Here is an 18,584-nt window from a genome sequence, read left to right as displayed (position 1 = left end):
AGAGCTTTGGTGGTCCTCTAATACCTAGTGTGAATTGTGAGCATATCACCCACTTAACAGGTTTCAAGGTGCTGGGGACCGTCCAGGTAAATAAGTGAGCTATTGCACAGAGTCAAGTGAACCCCGCGCTCCGGAGTCAGCTGCTCTGGCCGCTGCGCCATAACTCTGCTGCTTCCTGAGGACCCAAAGGCAATGATATTGTGTGGAAGTGATGACTATTTTGATTTGTGCCCATTTCACAGAGCAGCACTTGCAAGAAAGCAGAAGGGAGAGAGGGGGAGGGAGGAGCTCAAGTTCATACTTGAGAGATGGAGAGGCAATCAAAGAAGAGGCATAGGGATACTTTTTTGAGTCCATACCTGCTCAACTAAGTAGTTTAAAACACCATGTGCTTTGGTGAGTGATTTATGTACATCTTGTTTGCTTCTCCCAATCCCCAGTGCAAGTGTTGATCCTCAGGAATCCTCAGTGGGAGTCTTATTAGGCCAATCTCCTGAAGAAACACTTGCTGCAGGGACATGTCAGTGGACCAGACATTGCTATTGCCATCCCCAATGGCTACAAGATCACCCACAAGGACCGGCCCAACTGCCAGGTAGGAGGCATGGCCATAGTCCACAAAAGAACACTCCGACGAACCACGTACTCTAAAAACCCCATAAAAAACATGGAACACCTCCACTTCCAGACCCCGACCAACCCCAACTCCACCATCTGTGGCACCCTCTTCTATAGGTGCGCCAGCCGGACCCCCCCTTTACTGACTCCATTGTAGACATGCTTGCACCCTACGCTCTTGCATCCACCGACTACATCCTGCTCAGAGACATCAACTTCCACCTGGAGAACACTAGCGACCAGAACACCACTCCCTCCTAGACAGCATCGCCAACATTGGACTCAAGCTGCTACTCACTGCACCGGCCCACACAGCCAGACTCACACTCGCCCCCATCTTCTCTGCCAGCGGGAACATCAGCTACAGCCACACTACCAAACTCCCTTGAACCGGCCATCACAGCGTACACCTCGCGTTCCGCATGCCCACCACACACAACCGTCACCATCGCCCCCCTGCCGCAGCTGGACCAAGGCCACTGAGGAACTCCTCGTCAACTACCTCTGCATTACCATTCCGCCAACACCAACGGGCACCAACAGGATAGCACAAAACCTCCAACAATGGATCTCCAACTGCTCCGACACCCTGGCTCCCCTCAAGGGAAGATCAGGCAAACAATGATCCAAGGTGGCCAGTTTGTTCACCCCCGCCCTCCATAAATCCATACGCAACTGTAGATGTCTCAAGACGAAATGGAGTAACTTAAAACTCAGGAAACTCACGCAACCTTTAAGTCCGCCTTCAACATGCACCACCTCCTCCTCAAAACCACTAAGAAAATGCCCATCAGGGACAGAATCAATGCCAACACACACAACAGCAAAGAACTCTTCACCATCATCAAGGAGTGTGACCTCAGATGTTCCCCCTTCCCAAGACCTCTGCACCAAACTCTGCACCTTCTTCCACCACAAGATCAGGAAGAGCTACAACAGCTTCGTTACCATAGACCTGGCTGCCACACCTGCCACCATTTCAGACCATACTCCGCTCACTACAGAGGACACGCTCAAGACTAGGAAGAGCATCCACTCAGGGGCCCCAACGGACCCATGCCCATACTACATCTTCCACTGAACAGCAGCCACCATCACCCCCCAGCTTCAATGGAGCACCATCAACTGCTCCATTTAAACTTCCACCTTTCCTCGATGAATGGAAACATGCCATGATCAACCCCCAGCTAAAGAAGCCATCCGCAAACCCGACAGACCTCAAGAACGTCAGACCGATCTCCATCCTCCCCTTCCCAGCCGAGGTCATAGAGAAGACCAACGACACCTAACTCTCCAAGTTCACTGAAGGGAACCATGTCTGGGACACCTCCCAATCAAGCTTCTAAAGAAATCACAGCACAGAGACTGCAATCTTCTCCACCACAGACGACATTCGCTCCCTCCTCGACCGGGGCGAGACATCAGCCCTCATCCTACTAGCCCTCTCGGCTGCCTTCAACACTGTTTCCACTGCATCCTAATGACCAGACTCAATGACGCTGGGATCCGTGACTGGGTTTTGGCCTGGATATATTCCTTCCTCATTGGTTGGACCCAGCGAGTCAGACTACCACCGTTCCTCTCAGAACCCACAGGAGATCAGCTGTGGAATCCCCCAGAGCTCCTCCCTGAGTTCTACCCTTTTTAACATCTACATGTCCCCCTCACAACCATCGTCAGAAGCCACAGACTAAACAGCATCTCCTACCACTACAACACCCAGCTGTTCCTCTCCCTCACCAATGAACCCTCAACCAACAGAACCAGCTTCCACAGCAGAATGAAGGCTGTCTGACATTGATGAAGGACAGCTGACTCAAGCTCAACTAGGAGAAGACTGAAGTCCTCATCCTGGGACTCACCATGCCAGCCTGGGACAACTCCTGGAGGCCAGCTGCTCTGTGCGCTTCCCCCACCCCGACGGACCACACACGGACCTTTGGCATCTTACTAGACTCTTCGCTCATGATGGACGCCCAAATCAACGCTGTTTCCTCAGCCTGCTTCCACACACTCAGCCTACTCTGAAAGACTTTCAGATGGATCCCTACAGAATCCAGAAGAATGGCCATGCACGCACTCATCACCAGCAGAATCGACTACAGCAATGCACTCTACGGTGGACCAATTTTGGAAAAGAGGGGTGGTGATGGACAGAGTTTCTGAATGATGCAGAATACTCTTACCAAGTCAAGAGATCATGGTTTTAATCCATCACCGTTTTTTAGCTCAATGCACCATCCCAGCTCAGAACCTGGCTATATGCAAATTAGTCTGTTCCTGTCCCAGTGCATGATGAGAACAGGGCAAACCAAACTACCAAGCCAATTCTTATACTGGGAAGGAAACAAGCTTCCGGGGACCGGTTTCTGGCATCACAGCCTTCTTCGGCCTGGCTTGCTTGAATACTGATGGTGCAATGAGCAAGGGACTCACGTCTGAGTATACCCTCCCACACATAGTGTGGATAAAACCGATTTTGGAAAAGGGGGGTGGTGATGGACAGAGTTTCTGAATGATGCAGAATACTCTTACCAAGTCAAGAGATCATGGTTTTAATCCATCACCGTTTTTTAGCTCAATGCACCATCCTACGGTTGACCACCCAGATGCAACTCAACAAACTATAGTACATCCAAAACGCCAACTCATGTCTGGTCATCAACATCCCCCACCTCAGCCACATCATGCAACACACCCAACAACTCCACTAGCTTCAAGTCAACAAAATAGTCGCTTTCAAGCTTCTCAGTGACACCTACAAAGCCTTACACAAAGAAGGACCTACATATCTGAACCACTGCCTCACATTCCATGTACCCACCAGGCAACTCCGATCCACCATCTCGCCCTTGCCTCCATCCAGAGGATCCAAAAGGCCAGAACTGGAGAAAGGTCTCTCTTCTACCTCTCCACGAAGACATGGAACTCCCTGCCCCTGCACCTCAGGCAATCAGCATCACTGACCCAACCCAATTCAGAAAGGACCTCAAGACCTGGCTCTACGAATGATTCACCACCTAGACCGACCAGCAGCCCCCCCACCCCTAGGGCCTTGAGACCCTCACGGGTGAGTAGCCGCGCTTTATAAGCCCTTGATTGATTGATGAATTGATTGACAACAACCACAAGATTCCCACAGGTGAGTGCAGCCAGCTAGACTTTGTCAGTAAGACATTGCGACATTTCAAAGACAGCACAAAAGAAAACAGAGACTTTAATTCAATAATCATGACTTATGGCATTCATAAACAACTTCTAACCACAGCAGAGTTTTCTCCTAAGAGACCAGGGAATCAGGCAAGGTAGCACACATGGTGCTCTAGTGTGTACAGGACTGTCTTAATAAAAACATAACTGCACTAAAAATCCACCATTTAAAACCCCAGCTATAATCACCCATCCAGAACATCTTTACATCTTTGCTGTATTTTTTAACCCCACAGTTGCCATGCTGCTGCTCTAGGGTCTCTGTTATTTTCTTCTTCGCATTTCCCTTGCCCATCTAACTCTTCTCCATCGACCTCATTACTATTAATTAAAACCCACATGCTATTTGCCAATATGAGCTGTTTGAGGGCTTGGGCAAGTTCTCACAATAAACAATTATCTGTGATTGTGGCATACTGGTCCACGTTATACTGTGAACTGCTTGCACAGTCAAGGAATATGAAAAATGGATTTGGGAATATCCTTTTGTATGTGGAAATTTACTGGAAACAGATGCCTCTTTTTTACGACGTTAATATGCATTACATTGTTAATCTATTTTTCTTTGTTGCAGTTTAATGTAATCGTGAAATATATATTTCTTAAAGTAAAATCAATAAATAAATTAATGTCAATAAAAAACAAATGATTAGCTTACTGATCGATTAGCTACATGTTATGGTCTCACTGTGGTTCATTTTTCAATTTTAGAAATTCATAATCTACACATATCATTATTAGATCATTTCTCTGGTAACTCATTTAGATATGCTTTTTTCTACTATATAGAAAGTGAAAAACAATGAAGAAATGCAATCTACTTAGGTGCTCCCTGCCTTCTTCAATACATAGGGTACGACCTAAAAAGGATTGCCCCCAGGTTAAGAAAGTTTAAAAATGTATTTTCAGGATTAATACAATTTTAAGCTTATAACACCTGTAGGTGCATAAGGTATTCCCAGGCTCTAGACAGGTGTAGAATTCTCTTTCATGCCTGTAGACTGTCCTAAAACAGTCTGGGGAGAACCACGCATTATTCAGGCCCACAAATTCTAAAGGTTAGGAACACTTAATTAAATTAGACCCTTTTGCTTGCTCAAATATTATGCAGCTGATATAGTCAAGTTTTTTTCTGGTATAAAGAAATCTTAACACTGGTTAAGTAAAATCCATTCATAAAAGTTACATCAATCAGGAAGGCAGTCAGCCTTAAGGTCACTATGTAACTGTCTTAAGCCAGAACAAACACATGGGTACATCAGGTCTACATTTCCTTGATTAAACCATCTTCTGCTGGTCTCGAGTAAGCAAATGATTTTAGTTACTCAAGCCACTAATAACCAGCTAATAAAACAGACTCCTAATTTCGAATTTCAGAGATTCCTTTACAAATCATGAAACAAAACCTACTCAAAATGTTGCAAATGTTTAGGTATATTGGGTCTGTATTTCTTTTGTGTGAGTAAATAAGCGCAGGGGTGCATTTACGTATGCATAGTGGTATTTTGTGAACGCTTGTTAGTATGCACCATAATTATTCATGTCTTTGTATATATGTTTTGAAATGTCTGTGTTTGTGTTTCTCAGCTTTGTTGCCACTTGTTTTTATGGGTATGTTTCCATGTGTCAGATTCAGTGTGTATGTGTGTGTGTATAGGTGTGTATGTGTGTTGATTTGTGTGATTCTGCATGTTCTGTTTATTGTCTGTGTAAGTGTGTGTTTTGGGAGCTGTTTGTCTCTCTCTGATCTGACTACAATGGACCCTTGTGATAGTAGGGTCAGGGTAATGCAAAGACTTTGAAGCTTCACGCAATGAGAGTGCACAAGCGACCGTGGGCCAGATGTGTGACCATTTATTGCGGTCCCAAACTAGAGTTTGCTACTCGCTATTAGGAAGGGGCGTGCCAAGGGCGTCCGTTTCTAACAGTGACTCACACTTCAATGTACGATTGTTTTGCGACCGCATTAGGAATCGCTTACAGTGTCTGAGACAATGTTGTAAATTGTATTTTGCGAGTGGCACAGCGACACAATTTGTGAGTCGCAAAATGTAAGGGTCGTACCTCTGGCCCTGTGCTCCTCAAACCACCCTTGCTAACACGGATCAGTGCTGTTATGTTGACAATGAAAGTTTCCAGTTCAAAAACGACACATGCATCCTGGAACTGCTTATAATTGAGATTTATTTGTAATACAGTAAGGAAAAAGAATCCAAGCAAACACTGTTCATTAACTTGTTTTCCAAGCTAGAGACAAGCATACAGCCGTAAAGTACTGCTAATTACTACTTTAATGATTTTTATATTGGGAGGTTAACTACAAATCAGTGATTTTTGTTGTTTGATCACATTTGAAGATGGTGAACATTCTCTATGTACCAGCTTAAGATGCAATATTATTAGAGGACATATTGAAGAAAGAGTCTCAACTGTATGTGGTATTAGCACTCCCACCACTGACCGCTACTGGGCACTATTGAGAAGGCTATGTGGCTCCCATTAAGATTTACTAATTGATTGAGAGCGGGCATCCATGTAGATATTTGCCCCATTCTTGCATCGGTATGTTCCAGTTTCGGTCACAGTCTTAGTTCCCTGGACAGTTTTCACCTCCACTGGTACTGAGATTGTGACCTCCTTGCGCATGAAGTTGACGGTTGCTTTTGTGAATGGCTTGATCCTCACCGGCATGCTCAAATCTGCCTTTTCCCTCACGGTAACTGACTCAGTTTCACCTTTCTTCACTGTAAAGGTGTTGGACAGCTCTGTATCAATAGAGGCCAGCCCCTTCAAGGTCAATGTGGCACCAACCTTAATTGATGTTGCGTTACTGAATTCGAAACTATGGGAGACATACTTATCCAACTGTTTGGTAGAAGTGACAGTGAACTGCTGCTCACTCTCTGAATCATTTGAGTATTCCCACTTATCAATCTGGATCTTTGTTTCACCCTCTGTCTTCTGCTTGTCCCACAGAATCGTGGCTGTCACTGAGGACTTTCCAGGGTGCAGAGGACGCACGTGGGAGACTTGGTCATTCAAACCAACATCATAGTAACTCGCCAGTGCTTCACCAGCCCTAGCTACAATCGACCATCCAGATCTATTTGGATGTGCATACAGAAGCCACGCTCCTCTCTGGACTCTGTGGGAAGAAATCTTATCATTCATGCTTCCATTATATAGATTGGCCTCTTGATTCAGAACCATCACTGAACCCAAGAAATTGGGATGCTCATAGACTGTGATCTGGGGATCGTTCAGATCATCAGTGATCATCCTCAGAGAAGATGCCCTGTCATTCATTTCAGCCCATGAATATTCTCCCTCCTCTAGGGCAATGCACCATCCTTGATAGTTGGGATGCTCGTACATTATCCAGGGCTGCCCCACCACTTTCACAGATGTGATGCAGTCTTCAAAGCTGTGCTCTGCCAGACGTGGAACATCATTAGTAAAGGTCTTATGGAGTCCCTTGAAGTCGGGGTGTTCGTAGACAGTGATTGTGTTCATGGTCTTCGGCAATAGGGTTTCCAACAAGTTTCTCTGTAAGAAAAAACAAAAGTCATTCAGTGAGGGAATACCATCAAGGTTGTGTGCAAACTGGTTAATCCCTTCTCAGAGGAAAGGTTTCGTGATCCAGGCATTCGACTGTCTGTTTTGGAAAATGGCTGTCCAGAATAAGGGCTTCATGTTACAATATTTCAAAGCCCCAAAAGCAAAGATGCTGGCTCCTGTATATTTTTAGTGTTTAGTTAGATCCTATACAACAAATTTACAAAGGTGATAGGAGACCAAAGAGGTATACAGAGTACATTATGGCCAAAGTCAAGATCAAGGATATTGTTAATATTGGTGAATGTGATGTCAATGCATGCCATGATACATGCATGCATAACAACGACAACACCAGTAAATGCAATGTCAAGGTATACCACAATGTATGCGTGCCATGCAATGTCAATACCAGTCAAAATAATGTTAATGTTCGCTATGACAAATGTACATATAATAACGAGAATGTAGGTAAATATGACATCAATGACTGTCATGTTATATGTACATGTAATAATGAACGTGTATCATTGCTGTCAAATTTAGCCGAGAAAACATCCCAATCAATCCTGAATCGGAGATACATGGTCAGACAGGCCCTGCAACCCAAACCCAGGACTAATAATTGATAGGTCACAGGTGGGGTTACACTTAGCCCAAAGACAAAAGAGCAAACGGAGAAAACCCTGATCATTCCACAGATAGCCAGATACAACTCTAACAGGTCCGAGGAGATTGGACTCAATAAAAAACGTTTGGCCAAAGGTGTGCATTAGCAAAATACCACAACATCATGTGCCACATGTAGTTAGGAACACTCAGCCAATCAGAATACAGCATGCACACCACACACACTGATCACACTCTCCTCATGCCCGACATCTGGAAACATACACACTAGCTCATACTAGCTCTCCACGAAGTCACCTGCATCCCCCTTAGAAGATGGTTGTATTTATGGTTCATGACCCGACCCAGATCTACATGCTTTACAAGAATGTGTAATCATTTTATTGTAGCTCAAGAACTGTATATATTACTCGCCAAAACTTCTGTACATCGAGATTGTCTTCAGAGACAACTCTGTTGATGCTCTCCCGACTGCTGCATTTAATTAAAACCGATTTCTTCCTGTTTAGCCAAATGCCTCTTGTCTTTTCATTTTTTCAAGGTAAATTCATATCTGGGCATTGATATAACCTGATCAGAGTATCTTAACCAAATTTTCAATCTAAGTCTAATTATGTTTTCTAAACTGAGAAGACCTCATTCACCCACAAACTTCTCTTAAGATGCGTAAGGTTGAATGAAAAATGGGGCAGTACTATTTTACGACTGCTCCTATTTTCATCAGGTCTAACCAACTCAATAGATTTTCTGCTCAGGAAACACATCAAGAGCATCTCAATAAGTGCATATCAATGAAACATATAAATATGAAAGTTACAAATAGTAGTGTAATTAAGAAAAAATATTTGTAAATATGAATGTAAAAAATATAAAACCATGTAGAAAGAACAACAATACATAAACAATTGAAACATCACTTTAACATTATCTATAATATATTACACTTAACATATATAACAGAAACACATATCAAATGTAATTTAAAATATAATAAATGCAAAATTAATAAGAATAAAATATGAATGAAAAATTCACAAATTATTTATTTGTTCGAATCATAAATCTTTTAGAAACAAAAAAATAAAAATATATAATAAAAAAGTATTAACTCTCCAAATTAAAGAAAAGCGTGGCCTGACAGGATATCCGATCAGACACGTTGAAACCCTGCTCTGTTGCCCCAAGAAAATATCCATCCTAATTTTGCCTGTTTGAGCCCTGGAATAATCGTTGGCTGATGTGCAGAGCCCCAGCTGTACAAAGTGTTCTCAGCTGAGAGGCATGAAATCCTTACAGCGACAACACAGACACTGGGCAGTGATGAGGCCTATTAGGAGGTGCGTCTGAGCCTAGAGTTCACGCTGGGGCCTCCAAGAGCTATGCTCTGACTGTAGCTGAGCACTACTGCAGCCTGTGACCATATGTAGGCAGCAGTCGTAAAGGTGTGGGGAGCTTGTTCCCCTTATGGAGCAGTGGCCTGGAGTGCTGGCTTTTGCGGGGGCCATTCTGGACCGATACAGAGAGAGTTGCCAGGGCGGTAGCCCGGCAGGTGGACTGTCCACCCTTGGTGGACAGACTGGTTGTAGCCCTGTGATGGAGGGCCCTTCCCCTAAACACTTGTTAACTAAATTGGCTGGTCTCTGGATCAACAGGTGTAAGATGTTGTGTTCCCTCTGGGAGAGCTATGGCACCTGAGAATGGCCTGCCCAGGCAGGGATTGAGGTGGGAGTCAGACAATTTTAGATACCTGGGAATCATGTTGGCACACACCTTGGAGGGGCAGTGCCACTATAACATTGAGAAGATGCTGGGGGGGCCTGACACCATACATCTGGTTTTGGAACACGCTGCTGCTTACATTAGCAGGGTGGCTTGCTGTGGTGAAAATGGTCTTCCTACCCAGATGCCTCTATATAATCCTGAACTCACTGCATACGCTTACATGGGACATCTTCAAGGCATTGGATAGCCTATTGATATCTTTAGTATGGGTAGGAAAATTGACTTAGTGGAGGGTGCCATGGGGCTGCCTGGCAACATGTGGCATTATGCGGCTAAGCTGCAAATTGCTGTGCAATGGGCAGTGGAAGGGGATAACTGGGAGATGTGACTGTTGAGGGCCACGTGTGGAGACACTTCGCTAACGGAGCTGCTTATGAGCATCTCCAGAGTAGCTGGAAACATTTCGTATATAATCTGACAAACAGCTGAGATTTGGAAGAGGGTGAAGAGACCACCCTTTACACAAGATTTGGACATTTGGATAGTGCTGCAGTGTTGAGATATTAGTGGGGACATGTCAACTGAATGTTGGAGGGTGGGAGGCTGTGCAACACTGAGAAAGTTGTATCATGGGAAACAATTCCTTACTTTTGCGAAGGCCTGTGAGGCTTTCTCTTTGGGGAGTGGCCAGTTTCTGCTAAAATTGCAAGCACCGTGCAAGGAAATTTGGGCAGGGTTCCAGGAGATGCCCCAACGGTTGGAGACATTGCAGATGGTGCTGACTGTGGGCTCTGCCTGCCACTTAGCCTCTATGTTTCACAAAGCACTAAAAAAGGATATGGTCAACATTAGCCCCAAGGCCAAAAGGCTTGTATGTTTGAGTTGGTGGACCCTTTGAAAGACGGAAAGTGGCAGACGACATGTGTGCTAGTTAAAAAGGCCTAGAATAATGTTAGTGTCACGTTGGCACATTTTAAATATGTTCACCGACCATGCCTGACTCCCATTAAGCTAAGTAAAATGAACAAGGGCAAGATTGCAGCTTTCCTGAAGAGAGGGGTGGATGAAGTCTCCTTCTTGCATATGGCTTGGCTATGTGCAACAGTGTGAGCTTTCTGAATGGCAACAGTAATAACATAGAAGACCTTGACAGGGATTACGCAGGAGACACCTCAGTGCAGTGCTTCCTGGGTATAATAAAGCAACCCGGGGGGAAAAAGATGCAGTGGAAATTATTACAACTCACACTGGTCCTTACCAAATGATGTACAGCTATGGCATGGTTAGGGTGATAGAACTACCTCACTAACATTATGATACAGGGACACTGTAGAAAGGGTATTAACAGAAAAGATACATATGGGAGTGGTATGTGGGATGAAAAACTGCAAGAGGATCTGGAGGCCTGGGCGTCACTATTAGCAGCATTTCAGCAAACTGAGAGGAACATGCAGCACCAGGGTCACAAACACAGACTCCCCAGGTGGCACACAACACACTGAAACAGGGATGGGTGGTGCAGAATTAACGGTCCCAAAAGGGCGGCCGTGATAGAGAGGGGGGATAATTGGGATCATGGACGTTCAAGGGGTCACTGGTATGTCCACGGTCACAGGAACTGAATGTAACATATGTAAAACATGGCGAGGGAAAGGATATGACTCTAAATTGACACAAAATATTGGACTATCAGACGAGTGAATACTGAGATGCTGATGTTGATTTATTGCTTAAGGTTCACAACTGTATGTAACAGTGAAATTGGTGAATAAAAAAACATTTTAAAAAACTATCCAACGTAAGATAGAAAGTGCTGGACTTTGAAGGAGTCTTATTTACTATTCCAACTCCAGTATATGCAACAGTAGAATTAGTATTAGACTTTTCAGGCATCACGCTTACTATTCCCACTCAAAAATAAGCATCATTGGGGAAAGTGCCAGACTTTGAAGGTGTAATATTTAGTATACTCACACCAACGTAAGCAAAACAGGGAAAGTGTTGGAGTTTGCAATGGCTAGATTTTCTAATTCCACTCTAATCTCAGCAACAGTGGGGATTTTGGACAGGTCAGACTTACTGCTGGACAGTTCCCATTGGAGTAAGGAGGGTTTGACTGATTTGCATATGGCCGCTCAGAACTGTGGTAGCACAGTGTACAGCTTAACAATGGACTGGAATGGCAGAATAATTATCAGTGTCTTAGAATAATTCTAGCATTACATCCATCACTTTTTTGTATACTTTGATGTGTGTCCCTAAATTGGACGATATGCCCAGACGTGGGTCCTCCTGTGTGCAATGTGTCACTGGAATCAGGCTATACTTCGTGGAGGAATCCTAACTAGAGTGAAACCGGTCCTGGGGTGCTTGTATTCCAGTACAGGGAAGGACCTGGTATGGCAGTTTCGGCCGGACTGTTCCCATTAGGGCTGGGTTAAGACTGGTTTGCATATGGCTGGTCCAAAACAGAATTATGTTCAAAATAACAATGCACTGGGATGTGACTCGGGTAATACCACCACAAGGTGGCCCAGGTACACAACCTTGCTATGCCCTATCCGGCACTTAGTAGCCTTGATAGTGAGGCCTGCTCTCTGCAGATCCTCCAAAACATTCTTCAGATGGACCAGGTGATCCTCCCAAGTGGAGCTAAAGACAGCTATACCATCAAGATATGCTGCACTGTATTCTTCCAGGCCTGTAAGGACTTTATTCACTAGCCTTTGGAATCTGGCAGGAGCATTGTTCAAACCAAAGGGCATCACAATAAATTGATAATGCCCACTGGGGGTTGGAAATCCTGTTTTTGGCTTGGCAACCTCAGCTAGTCTGATTTGCCAATAGCCAGCAGTGAAGTCAAATGTACTTAAGAACTTGGCTGAGGCCAAAGTGTCAATGAGTTAATCTGCCCTAGGAATAGGGTGAGCTTCAGTCCTAGTGACTGCATTGAACCCCCTGTAGTCCACACAAAACCACATTCCTCTCTTACCACTCTGGGAGTGAGGTTTTGGAACCAAGACCAGTGGACTAGCCCAAGGGTTATCAGAGGGCTCAATTACTCCCAACTCTAACATCTTTAAATCTCATTCCTGATGCAGTCTCTAGCATGGCCAGGCTGCCTGTAAATCTTATTTATAACAGGTAGACTTTTACCTCTGTCCACTTCATGGGTACACCAGGAGTTCTGAATAACAGTCAGAGAGAACATGTGTCTGTATTGATGGAGGACCTTCCTACAATCAAACTTCTTGCTGGTCAGTGAGGCTGCCTGCCAAGACTACACCATCAACTGACCCATCATTAGAGTTCTGTGAGAGGAGGTCAGGGAGTGGATTACTCTATTCCTCCTGTCCCTCACCAGTTGCCATGAGCAAGCTCATGTCAGCCGTATCAATGTATGGTTCAAGCCTATTCACATGGAGCACCCCGTGGGGGCTCCTGGGAGTACCAAGGTCCACCAAGCAGGTGACCTCTCCCATTTGCTCAGATATGGCATGGGGTCAACTCCACTTATCCTTAAGAGCTGCAGGGGTCACAGGCTCCAACACCCAAAACTTCTGCCCTGGCTGGTAAACAGTCAGTACAGCATTTTGGTCATGCCAAGATTGTTGTAGTTTTTTACTTGCCTCAAGGTTTTAACTTGCCTTATTCATGTCCTCCGCTATCCTCGAGTGGAGAAGAAGTACATAGTGCACTAAGTCTTGATTGGGAGGCTTGAGAGGTAACTCCCATCCTTCCTTCACCAAACACAAGGGACCACTAACTGGATGCCCAAACAAAAGTTAAAACGGGATGTAGCCAACCCTCTTTTGTGAGACCTCTCTGTAGGCAAAGAGAAGGCAAGGCAAAAGGACATCTCAGTTTCACCTAAGTTTTTCTGGGAGGCCCATGATCATGCCCTTGAGGGTTTTGTTCAACCTTTCACCCAACCCATTGCAAGATGGGTGATAGGGTGTCGCGAACTTGTAGTTCACTCCACACTCCGTCCACATTGCAGTAATGTAACTTGACATTAAGTTGGTACCTCTGTCAGTTAAGACCTCCTTGGGTAAACCCACTCTAGAAACGTTCCCAGGGGGGCCTTGGCCACCACAGGAGCTGTGGTGGTTCTAAGGGGTATAGCCTTTGGATACCTAGTGGCATGATCCACCACCACTAGAATATAACTGTGTCCATATTCAGTTGTAGAGTTCATTAGACCAATGATATCAATCCCAATCCTCTCAAAGGGAACCCCCACCACAGGTAGTGATATGAGGGGGTCCTTTGTGGTACCAAATGACTTATCACTGGCTAGACAGGTGGTACAAGAGAAATAAAACTCATTTGTGTCTTCTGACATGTGAGGCCACTGAAAGTGAGGGACAAGCCTGTCCCAAATCTTACTTTGGCCTAGGTGTCCTGCTAAGGGAATGTCATGTGCTAGGGTGAGTAGGAAGCCCCTTAACTTCAGAGGTATGATTAACCTCCTGCTGGGACCAGGCTTGGGGTCTCTACCCTCTGAGTATAGGGGTCCCTCATCCCAATAGATCTTGTGAGATCCACTGACACTCTCAGCAGCCTCAGCAGCAGCTTGCTGTCTGAGAGGTTCAAGAGAGGGGCAGCTTTGCTGCTCAAAACTCAAGTCTACCCTGGAAGGGCCTCTGTCTCCAAAAACTCAACCTGACCAGGTTCCAGTTCATCTGACACAGTTCCTTCACAGGGATTGAGATCATCTCCTTCAAGAGATTAATCCTCACACTGAGTCTGGGGTGAAGACACAGCCTTATCCCTCCTGCTCCTTCTCTTTGAAGGCCCTTGGTCCCTTGTTCCAGAATCCAACGTCTGTTCTGTGTTAGCCAGCTTGGCCTGTGATCTGGCCACAGCAAACACATCTGCAGTGATGCCCAGCATTGCTGCATGAGTCCTTAATTCTACTTCAACTCAAGCTGAAGTTTCCAAATCATTGTCCAACAAACACTCCACTGGAAGGTCTGAGCTCACCACAACTTTCTTAGCGCCAGTTACCCCTTCCCAGCTGAAATTAAAAAACTGCCAAGGGATGATCAGTCCTGACATTGTTAGCATTGTTCACTTGGTACATATTTCTCCAAGTATGATTTGGTCAGGGCTCACAAGATTCTCTATCACAATGGCGATACTTGCACCTATGTCTCTGTATGCCATGGCTTCCTTACCATTGATCATTGGCTATTGTCTGTATTTGCCCAGGTTACTGGGACTGACAAATAAGGTGGCAAGATCCCTACCACCATTACATACTAGTATAGCCTGAGCTGGAGTTCTGACTAGGCCAGAACCCATCACAGAGCCCAAGGTTAACCCTACTAATCCCTTTTCCCTGTACCACCACCAGTACTTGTGCTAGGGGGCGCAGTTCCCTTAGGAGGGGCAGTGGTGGTAGGAGGATTTTCCTTGCCTTTTGGACAAACAGCATCTCCAGTTCAACGTGTCTTCTGTTTACAGAGATAACACCAAGATTTCTTTTTTTGCTTTAACTTTGTTGGATTGTGACTCCCCCCCAGATGCAGGTTATTTAGGTCCTGAGGAAGACTTTTGATTTTTATGCTTGTCCCCACCCTTATCTGGCGTTTTAGCATCTTGCTTATTTTGGTCACCGTCATTGTGCTGGTTTTTCTGGTTCTGACCCACTTATCTGCCTTCTTACCCAATTCTAGGGGGGACGTGAGGTCAGAGTCAACCAAGTACTGATTCAACAACTGATTTTGGCAATTATTAAGGATCTGCTCCCTCATAATCAAATTGTACAATCTTTTCAATTCATTCACTTTGCTGCCAAGAAACCAGCCTTCCAGAGCCTTAATAGCACTATCCACAAAGTCTACCCAATCCTGATTCTGCGTCTTCTGTGTGTCTCTAAACGTAATCCTGTACTGTTTAGTGGTTAAGCCAAACCCATCAATGAGAGTACTCTTTGAGATTGAATTGTTATCAGTATCCTCTTCTCTAACAGTGAGGAGCTTATCTCTACCTTTGTCAGTAAAGAAGAGTCACAGGATAGCTGACCACTGCTCTTGAGAGTCTCTTAGAACTTAACTGGCCCTCTCTAAAGCAGTTATGCATTTATGGATGTCATCTCCAATGTGGTAGGGAGAGCCAATTTTGCTCAGGTTCCTATTGTCAAATAAATGTTCTTTAACTCTAGGGACACTGTTGCTGCTACCATGGGATATAGTCCCATCTTTTTTCTAGGTCACTGGACTTCTAGGGACTCTTTGTTCACAGCCAATAGCTGTTGCCTAAGCTGAGCTTTTTCAAGTTCCAGAAATTGGTACTCCCTGTCATAAGAGTGGTCCCTCTTGCTAGATACAGAAATCCCTATAGACTGTCCTGAGTGATTAGACTCCGCAGAGGGAGATCTTGATCTCCTTGGTAAACTCTACACTCTTCCAGGATGGGTGAAGAGGGGGTCTTGTTGGCCTTCTCCATCACATCCCTGAAGATCTGAGTTATCCAGGTGGGACCCATCTTGGTCCTCCTAGCCTGGGTTTGAGTCTAGGTCATAAAATGTGTCACCTTGTGACCTTTCCTCTATCCATGTCACACCCACTCTCTCTTGTTCATCTGACCAAGGGGTCTTCCTAAGGTCATTGAGAAGTAACCTCTCCATTAAATATTGAGTGTTGGCACTTCTCCCTGTCTTCAGCTCTCTAGAGGCACGCAGGCTTTCAATTCTTGGAAGGAAAGCTCACTGTATCTAGAGGGCAGAGAGCCACTGGCATCTCCTTTAGAAGGCATACTAAGTGTGGTGAGGTGTTGCATCTACTTAACCTAGTGGGAACTAAACTCTCTAAGGTTGGACAGACGGTGTGCTAAATCCTTGACTTAGCCAACCCTAAGTTTAGTAGAGCTTACTTATTCTAAGCTAATATTATATGTACCTAGAGCTTAGTGGTTTTCAGTTAATCAATACCAAGATTTATCTGGTAAAACAATGCAGGCTTGAATCCCAACCTCTGCAGACCAATGTGAAAAGTTGGCCTGGTATCTGCTGTCCACTGATGAAAATGGGCACGCTGTACCAGTCCAAACAACCCTTGATGTGAATTAAGAGCTCAAAGGTAACATTGGAAAGCTAATCAAGTGGCAGCCGTGGAAAGCAGCCTTCGGGCTTAGTCTTGAAGGAATGTTAAGCAGCTTGTTTTACTAGAATGCAATCTTGTTGTATTAGTTAAATGAAAGGAGAACCACATAGTAGTTATAAAAATATGTATTTATTATTCTGACACACTCTAAATAGTTCACAGTATCTGCTACATGCAGATAAACACAAAGCACACAATAAACAATCGTAAGTAGCACTAATACACAGTGGGCTCCAGAGAACCACAACTCGAGTCAAGACAGTGTCAAGAGGATGAAGAATCGTCGTGACCCCAAGGAAACATCCAAGGTGAGTGCGTAGTGATCCCACGGAGGACTTGTGCAGTTTGGGAACATGACCGCAGGCACCTTACAATTCACAGTTGCAGTTTTAAAATTAAAGGACCCTTCCCAGTGGATTATGACTCCTTGGTTAAGTTTACCAAGTATAAGTTTACCAAGTATAACTACCTTTCACATTGCTTTGGTGTCAACAATATCGCTAAACTACGAAACTGTAGTCTTTTAACAACCAGAGCACAATATGAATCACTAGATAGACAGACAGTAGACATGCTCTTGAGCAGAGAATAATAACTAATTGTTTGTTATGTCTCCTTTTTGTGTGTCTTTGTCGCTTTCCTTTCAGGTGCAATTTTCTTGGTTCCTCAAAGATTGAGGCTACCTCGGAAGGAATGGTTCCTTCCTTTGCACTTTTTACACAAATTTTCACACACAGGTCCCCAGGTTAGGGTGGGCCTTAGCGCGCCCATACCGCCGGGGTTTAGTTCACTTATGGTCCTGACGGATGCCTGGTAATTTTACACCATACACCATACACAGCAGAAACATGTTGACCCAGCTATAAGTAAAAGGAAGCAGCCAAACAATCTGTTTGGTTTTCTTCCTACACATTGCTTTTAATATGTCTAATTGATCAACCAATAAAAAAATGTTTGATACAACTTAGACCTACCACTTCACAAAAAACCTGCTCCACAGTAAATCTGTTGTAGCATACTGGGGAGGCATTCGGCCTCCCCTGGTGGGGCCCAATGATGAATCATGTCACCAACCAGGCACAACCAGGTTCGTGTCTATCTTATAATAGGAGTGGTGGTAAGACTATGAAGCATTCAAATGTAAGCGCATATATACAAATTTACAAAACTACATTAATATGTTGTTTTCACAGTAAAATGCAGTAAATCAATTTTGTAAAATATCTTTTATATTCACATAATATCAAAATAAGTAATGAAAATTCATACCTGTTTCAAGAGATTCAGGATATGGTACACAGATATTGTGTGATACACTCTAGTACTATTTGTATATCTGAAAAGAATGTTGAGTATAACTGTAAAGTATGGTACATGCTTTTTTCACTCATGACAATAAAAAAATTTAGAATTCACAAATTGCCTTTTGAAGATTTGTGAGGCTGGGCTAATTTTCATCTTCTTATGGAAGGGGTTGTTTCAGTTTTGGGCTTCCTTTTAATGGGGATTGCAGTAGCTTAATATTTTAGAGCTGGCAACATAACAGCAGCCGACAAGCAGCAGCAAACAGGTAGTGGAGAAACACAGCTGATATCTGGGCCACAGAAGAAGAGAAAACGACATAAGGCAATCGCTGCTATCTGACACAGGGCTTTGGGGCACATGGAGGGGTTAAGCTGGATAAGACACAGAAATGGCCTTCTCGGGAATGGGGAAGCGAAAGCAGGAGACCGGTAAGCA

General features: G+C 44.4%; 1 pseudogene across 1 annotated transcript; it reads right to left on the bottom strand.

The window, feature by feature from the left end:
• Positions 1 to 6,000: 6,000 nt before the first annotated feature.
• On the bottom strand, positions 6,001 to 18,177 carry LOC144768036 (epidermal differentiation-specific protein pseudogene; annotated as a pseudogene). The gene is made up of 2 exons (XR_013598426.1): positions 18,114 to 18,177; positions 6,001 to 7,374 (listed from the first exon to the last, which is right to left on the bottom strand). The product of XR_013598426.1 is annotated as an epidermal differentiation-specific protein pseudogene (transcript).
• Positions 18,178 to 18,584: the final 407 nt, after the last annotated feature.

The sequence above is a fragment of the Lissotriton helveticus genome, chromosome 7, assembly GCF_964261635.1.
Source record: "Lissotriton helveticus chromosome 7, aLisHel1.1, whole genome shotgun sequence".
Lineage (NCBI taxonomy): Eukaryota > Metazoa > Chordata > Amphibia > Caudata > Salamandridae > Lissotriton > Lissotriton helveticus.
Note: the sequence above shows the minus strand (reverse complement) of the source record. Positions and strands in the feature narration are given on the sequence as shown.